The sequence below is a fragment of the Melanerpes formicivorus genome, unplaced genomic scaffold (genome assembly GCF_026170545.1).
Source record: "Melanerpes formicivorus ecotype bairdi unplaced genomic scaffold, bMelFor1.0.p_v2 SCAF_8, whole genome shotgun sequence".
In the NCBI taxonomy this organism is placed as follows: domain Eukaryota; kingdom Metazoa; phylum Chordata; class Aves; order Piciformes; family Picidae; genus Melanerpes; species Melanerpes formicivorus.
The window spans coordinates 19,131,875-19,139,805 of NW_027142360.1; positions in this window are offsets into that span (position 1 = coordinate 19,131,875).

Genomic DNA, 7,931 nt, shown 5'->3' on the forward strand with positions numbered 1-7,931 from the left:
CCCTGCCATGGGCAGGGACACCCCACACTAGATTGCGCTATGGAATGGGTTGCCCGGGGAGGTGGTGGAGTCACCGTCATTGAGGGTGTTCAGAAGGAGACTTGATGGGGTGCTTGGTGCCATGGGTTAGCTGTTTGGGTGGGTTGATGGGTTGGACACGATGATCTTGAAGGTCTCTTCCAACCTGGTTTGGTTTATTCTAATAAAGGTTTATTATTCTAGATCAGGCTGGCCAGAGCCTCATCCAGCCTGGTCTTAAACACCTCCAGGTGTCTAAAGGATGATTTGGCTTCATCCTCATGTCCTGCCTTGGAGCTGAGAAGCTTGATTTGTACACCCATTCAGTCAAGTTATAAAAGATTTTAATTGACTAACAAATATCCTTTTGATAAATTGAATTTGTCAGTTCACAATTCTGTGCTTTCTGAAAGGATTCATTAAAGTCTTCCTGGTCAAAGAGCCCATCCCAGGGGTCCTGAAGAGATTACCCCTGAATTTATGGTAATTTGTGGGCTGCTCTTTGTATATACTCATGAAAGTTGCTTTCACCACAGCTTAGCACACAGAGCAGGACAAATCCAAGGATTTAGACTCATCTCTCCTACCTGGTCTTTGTATCAGAAGAGTTTTCTTGAACCCCTCTCCGAAATGGCTTCTGCAGTTTGTTACTGCATTTCACTTCAATGAATCAGGAATTAACATGCCAGTTAACTCCCTTTGTGAGGGGCCTTTAAAAGTAAGGCACCACTTCACAGTCTGATGGTATAGAGGAAGCTGCCTTTCAACTTTCCCAAGCCAAAGCTCTTCAGTCCTTCGTAGCACAGGTATGTCTTGGCACAGTGATTTCTGTGCAGACTAACAAGGTGTCAGATTCAACAGAGAGAGTTGTTAGCCATTGGAATGTGCTGCCCAGGGAGGTGGTGTAGTCCCCATCCCTGGAGGTGTTCAAGAGGGGACTGGGCGTGGCACTTGGTGCCATGGTCTAGTAGTCATGAGGTCTTGGGTGGCAGGTTGGACTTGATGATCTTTGAGGTCTTTTCCAACCTTATTGATTCTATGATTCTGCTATCAGACTAATTCTCTGCCACTGATCTGGTCACAATCCAGCCCAAGTTACTGTAGCAGCTTTGCTGAACAGGCATGCCTCAGGTCCATCCAAGGGAGCTTTCATATCACATTCACCAAGCATTGCTCCGTTGCTGAAACACTCTATCTGATAGGCAGATTCTTTGTGTCCAGGGATGCCAAAACCTAATTGGAGTAAATTAAGTGAGAGGAGTAACAAAGTATTGCTTGGAATCATACACAGTGTGAGTGTGCTTAACAAGCATGAAGAGAAGAAAAAGCAATTACTTACAAATGACTGAAGATTCAAGTAGACGTAGTGCATGGATATTCACTCCTGATCCACATTTTTCTCCACTGTGGTCTCTGCATGTAAGTGGGATAACTCCTCTGCCTGTTAGGAAGAAACTGAAGGGATAAGCTTACATCTCTTTTAGCTGTGAAAGAAGCAAGAGGAGGAGAGTGCACGTGTGCCCTTCAGGGACTGGGAAGACAAAAAGCTTTCATTCTTGAACCCATGTCCATAAACCCTGGGCAACATTCACTTTCACAGCATACCCTGAGAATTATTACCAAGTAGCCTTCTCTTCTTGTTGCCTTTGGCTTACTCTGCTTTCTTTCTCTCTTCTCTTCTCTTTCTCTTCTCTTCTCTTCTCTTCTCTTCTCTTCTCTTCTCTTCTCTTCTCTTCTCTTCTCTTCTCTTCTCTTCTCTTCTCTTCTCTTCTCTTCTCTTCTCTTCTCTTCTCTTCTCTTCTCTTCTCTTCTCTTCTCTTCTCTTCTCTTCTCTTCTCTTCTCTTCTCTTCTCTTCTCTTCTCTTTCTCTTCTCTTCTCTTCTCTTCTCTTCTCTTCTCTTCTCTTGTTTTATTTTATTGTTTTATTTTATTTCATTTCATTTGACTGAGGGAGTTGGGGCTGTTCAGTCTGCAGAAGAGAAGGCTCCGAGGTGACCTTATTGTGGCCTTCCAGTATCTGAAGGGGGCCTACAGGAAGGCTGGGGAGGGACTTCTCAGGATCTCAGGTAGTGATAGGACTAGGGGGAATGGAATGAAGCTGGAGGTGGGGAGATTCAGGCTAGATGTGAGGAGGAGGTTCTTCACCATGAGAGTGGTGAAACCCTGGAATGGGTTGTCCAGGGAGGTGGTCGAGGCCCCATCCCTGGAGGTGTTTAAGACCAGGCTGGATGAGGCTCTGTCCAACCTGATCTAGTGTGGGGTGTCCCTGCCCATGGCAGGGGGGTTGGAACTAGATGATCCTTGTGGTCCCTTCCAACCCTGAATGATACTATGATACTATGATTTCAGTTTCTAATGCACTTCCAGCTGCCACTGTTTCAGAAGAGACTGTGTATGTTGCAGAGGATGTAATCCAAAGTTGCTTGAGCCCTGGCACTTTCAATTAATGAAGCTATTTCCCAAAATTATAGCAGTATTTTCACAAAGGCTAATGTCTAGGCTAGAGAAAGAAGCAAGAAGCATCACAACCTCTCACTTCTTCAGATGCCACTACTCTCCTCCTTCCCGCCCTCCCTCCCCTCCCCAAGATTAAAAAGAAGATCTAAATAGATCTTAAATTACAGTGGCTCCATTTGAGTGCATTTGCCTCACTTCTACTGATGCAGAGTGATATTATCACTGAAATTAAAATACATAATCAGAGCGTGGCTTGAATGTTAATCCCTCAACAGTGTGGGTTTGGTGGAAGCAGAATTCACTCTTCAAGTGCTACTGTTGGGAAGGGGACAGCTTTACACAGGTCAGGCTTAGCAGCAGCAAGGTGTCTTTAAGACAAAACTGATGTTTTATTTATTGGTAGTTAAACTCCATGACAATGAATTTTCCTGCCAGAGAACCTTGTACACAAGGAGAATGATGACTTGATGGACGCATTTGAGTGCAGATCAACAGTAAAGAGAACCAACAGTGAAGTTCAGCCTCTGTCAAGAGGTCATTAAATCTTATTTGTGGAATAATGAGTTGCAATTTCTTGGAAATTATTAAATCAAAACATAATGGTGAAAATTGCTCCCTTCACTCTTCCTCATAATCGTATGCCATCAGGTCAGGAGTCTAGATGCTGGACCTGTGCTGTAAACAGGAAGGTCAGAGAGAACAAACCAAACATGCCCCTGGTGCTAAAGACTGCAACAGCACAACTGAAAGGCTCATTTGAAGGGGTAGAGCTGTGGGAGTCCCACTGGCAGTTGCATTTGCACCAACTCTACGTGAGTGATAGATGAGAAAGACAAATAATCACTTGCTGTGAGCCACCTGCCTTGAAGACCACTCAGCATTTGGGTAAGGCAAATGCATTGTTACTGTGGGGAAGGAATTGGCAGGGAGCCCTCTCCCTAAAACACAAGGACATAGAAGCCCTGCAAATCAGATTTTAATGTGAAGAAATAGGATGTCTCAGGCCAGCAGAAGAACATTTTTTGAGTAGGAGTGGCAAGAGAGGCAGGAAAGTGTTTCTTTTTGGACAGGTTCATGACTCAATGGAACAGCAGGGTGTACTCTGTATGGATCAGGACTGAGAATTATGCTGATCCTAGGACATTGATGCTGATGGGAGTGCTCAGCTAAATAAGTCACTGTTCAGCATTGTCCACTCTGTACTCTCATTTTCTCCTACTGTGAACGTTAAAAGATCATTCATAGGAGACAACAGGCTTCTCTTTTAGGCTTTCTGTGCTACACTCACATTTGTTTCACCAGCTTTCTATCTATGCTGGAATTTCATACAGCATTAGGCCTCTGCAGTTCAGGAAGAGAAACAGAGGTGCAATCTGGAGTCATTGATCATAGTTCCTTGTATCAGAATGGCTGCAATTTCTGTCTGGGGTGAGGAACAGGAAGGGGATGACATTTTTGAAGTTTTAACTACTGTTATGAGTGCCTTTTGCTTCAAAGGATTGAAGTCCAATGAGGGTTAAAAACACCAAGCTTAATGCTTGGGACTTACATTTTGAATTAGAGTATTTCTGGAAAAGTAACTTTACCTATTACAGAACAATTCCAGCTTTTCTTCACAGATTCTAGACCAGAATCTTCCTTTTCTTGAAGGCTCACTTTGATTTATAAACAACTAGATATTAGTGACAAGTTGTATCCATATTCCTAGAAGCATCCAGAAGAGTGTGCCAAGAAGGTTGACACCATTCTTCACTGAGAGAGTCGTTAACCATTGGAATGTGCTGCCCAGGGAAGTGGTGGAGTCACCATCCCTGGAGGTCTTCAAGAGGGGATTGGACGTGGCACTTGGTGCCATGGTTTAGTGATGGGTTGGACTTGCTGGTCTTTGAGGTCTCTTCCAACCTTGGTGATTCTGTGATTATAATCTCATTTTCTTTCCACAAATGTTACCTCTCATCTCCAGCTTATAGTCCAATGTGGGGAAAGATCTCAAGCAGCCTTGCCCCTTTCTTAGTTGCATTAATATGCTTAGTAAAAGGGACAGAGTATAATTCCCATGCACCTGCATTTAGCTAGGCTTGCTTCACATTCCCTTGATGGGTGTGAGTGGCAGGTGAAGAATTCAGATTTAGCTAGGGCTCCTTTCTAAAAATAGGAAATCAATTTCAGTTTAAACTTCTCAGCCTGTAGGAGAGGAAAATGATTTTGCTTGGGCACATAATGAGCTTGGATAATCAGTTTTCCTGCTCAAGGGCAATGAATTTAAGGGTCTTAAAGAAAAGGAATTTTGCTAAAGGGATAAAATGGCAACTTCATATAAACACTGGTAGGCTTGTTTACTAAAATCAGCAACAAAACCTGAGAGTTTCTTGGTAATGTAGCCCATTTTCCTGTTTTGCCCAGAGCTGATTGAGTCCATTGTCCATCTGCAAGGAGGTGTTGCTCTTAAACTCTCTAACTGTTTACAAGTCCAATGGTTCCACTTCTGACACTAGGTCACTGCCCTTGGCAGCTTCAGTCTGTCACAACAGACCTTGGTTCTGTCTGCAGTCTCACACTGTCATAGAATCATAGAATCAATAAGGTTGGAAAAGACCTCAGAGATCATCAAGTCCAACCTGTCCCCCTACACCTCATGACTAACTAAACCATGGCTCTGAGTGCCACGTCCAATCCCTTCTTGAACACCTCCAGGGACGGTGCCTCCACCACCTCCCCGGGCAGCAGTGTTTTACATTGTGGTGATTTTAGGCTATGCCTTTAAAAATTGTTCACAGCTCCTGAACAGAAAGTGGCAGAATGTAAATAAATCACTATTGGGTATAAACAGGAAAATAATGATAGCTGTAAACAAGCCACTGGAGAGTTACCTACCACAAGAGTTTGGTAAATAATTTCTCTCTCTCCTTGCTTCATCTGGCTGGGAGATACCAACTGGCTTTACTGACCTTGGCTGCATCACTTTTGTTGTGACTGGTATTAACCTCTCTGTCTCTTCTTTCTCTTGTCCCTTCTGGGTACAAGAGGGGTAAGGGGAGGCAGGGAGGGAGAAGCTATTAGCAGCTCCCCTGGTCTTTGACCTTGTGCTTTGCCCTTTGTCCTTGTGCTGTTTATCGATTGTAAATCCCTGCAAATGTTTGTAAATACTGTATATTTTGTACATATTCATTGCACTTGATTGTAGACTGGAGTTTTGCTTGGAAATACAGCTTTCATTTGCTTCCAACTGAGCTGGTCTGGCAAATTTAATGTTGTTGTTGTTGGTGGTGGTGGTAATTTTCAACCCACCTCACAGATCTTCAGAGAAGAGTCAGTGGCAAACAAAATCCAAAGAGAACTCTGAGGGATGTAGCATCTGGGGGATTTTATTCTGTTCTGGTTTGGTTTTTCACTTTCTTGCTCCATGGCTGCTTTGCTGTAACACTATCATAGGGGAACATCACAGATAATTCCTAAACTTCAAAACACCATTCTCTCTTGATGGATATCTATTTTAAATACCTTTAAACTTAAGACACAATTATATTTCAACTCCAGTGCCCAAGAGTGAAATCCAGTGAAGTCAATTCACTCTCTCCCTCTTTGTTGTGAGCTTGTGAGCCACTTCAAGCAGCCCTGGATTTCTTTTTTTATCCATTTATAGGCAGGATCAGCACTAAGTACTCTGCTCTTTCAGGAATATTTGGCTTACTTCAGGATAGAGGCACCTCTGAATTTAGAGTTTATTTCACTGAAAGCTTTACAGCATAAAGACTTTAATAGCAAGCTGAAGACTCTGACAAGAGTTCTTGCAGAGGCTATCTCCTATTCTTACAGTTGTCACTATTTCTTTACTAAGCCATCCAAACTTTGCAGTGGAGATACTAAAGGTTGGAATCATTCAGGAGACCATGAGATAGGCAGAAGTCAGAGGGTTAAATTGATAGTTTGGCTCAAATGATAAAGAACAATAATAAAAAAGACTGGCTGGAGAAGATGAAACCTTTATTAAACTGCTATCCTGCAAACTGATCTGTGCCTCAGCTGCAGGGATGCATAAGCCTAAAATGGGAAATAACCACTGCTGCAAGAAAAATGAGGAGAGGTATGAGGAGAGTGATGCAGAAGCTTGGATGCAAACAGCCTTTTCATTTGAAATGCACGTTTCAAGTGCATTAGCAGTTTATAGATGGCTGAAACACTTCTTGAAACAGTTGTTTTGGCGACTGGTTTAGCTAAAAGAGGGAAGAACTTTCCCCCCCACACACCCCTTCCCCCCCACACACCCCTTCCCCCCACGTTCTGCCCTCCCTATCAATAAAAACGTTGGCTCAGAGCTGCCACCCAATGATCAGACCTTGTAAAGCCACTTAAATACCGACTACTGACGGTGCAAACGCTCAGTTCAGTGAGACAATATAGCAAAGGCCAACTAATGGTTCACTGGGTTAAAAAAGGCAGTAAGAGACCATTTCCCCCTCTACTCCATTTCCACTCTTCTTTCCCAACATCTGTATACCCCCATCACTCAGTGCCTTGCCTGCAACAAGGTCCTTTGCTTAGAAAAACTTATTTGTCAACCTGTTAAGCTCACTTTTTGCTTCTGTATTGATTTTTTTGCTGGTTTATCAAGTCGAATCAGTTCAGAGGGAGGGCAGGGAAGTGTCTGCACCAGCACAAAACAGGCAAGAAGGAATGAACTGCTGAGAGCAGAGAAATGGGTAGAAGAGGGATTGCAGCTGCACTCAGAACTTATTTTGGGCCTGTTCTTGAGTAACTGCATCCGACATGCTACTCGGAGATCCAGAAGCTGGCTTTAGATACGCCTGTTTGGGTACCCAAAGTATTGTAGTCAACACAGAGTGCCACACAGGGTAATGCTCCTTGGCAAGGTTCTGGCTAAATGAGTCTGTTCAACTCTCAGAGCCTTCAGGTATTGATTGCTGCCAGTAGCTGTGTGGTCTCACTGAAAGCTCTCTCAGTTATCTCTGCAGCTTTCAGTGTGTCACCCATCAGCCCCTGGCTGAGCTGTAACGTTTGGCAAGGCAAAGAAAATGAAGGAGGACTGGCAGCACCAAAAGAGCTGCCACCCATTTGCATTGCATTACACAATGCCAGCAATTTTGTACTATTTAACTACATATAAAACTAATAATAATAATAATAAATATATTATTTCTCTATTTTAGAGTTCTATTATTAATGTATAATTATAAACACATTTTCATTTCTAACAAGTGTAGAAAGTGACTTGGACTTCACTGCAGGAAGCAAACAACAGTTTGTGGCAGAGCACAGTGGTGCACCAAGACCTTTCAGTCTGATTCCCTTCTGATCCAGTCTCTTCACAAACCATTCATGGGTAACAAAGGTCATTAGCTCCAAGCTGTACCATAGTCCTGCAGTCTGCCTGCCCTAATGTCTACTTCTAATGTCTGTTTTTAATAGCTCTTAGAAACAGATCTGTAACTCTATGT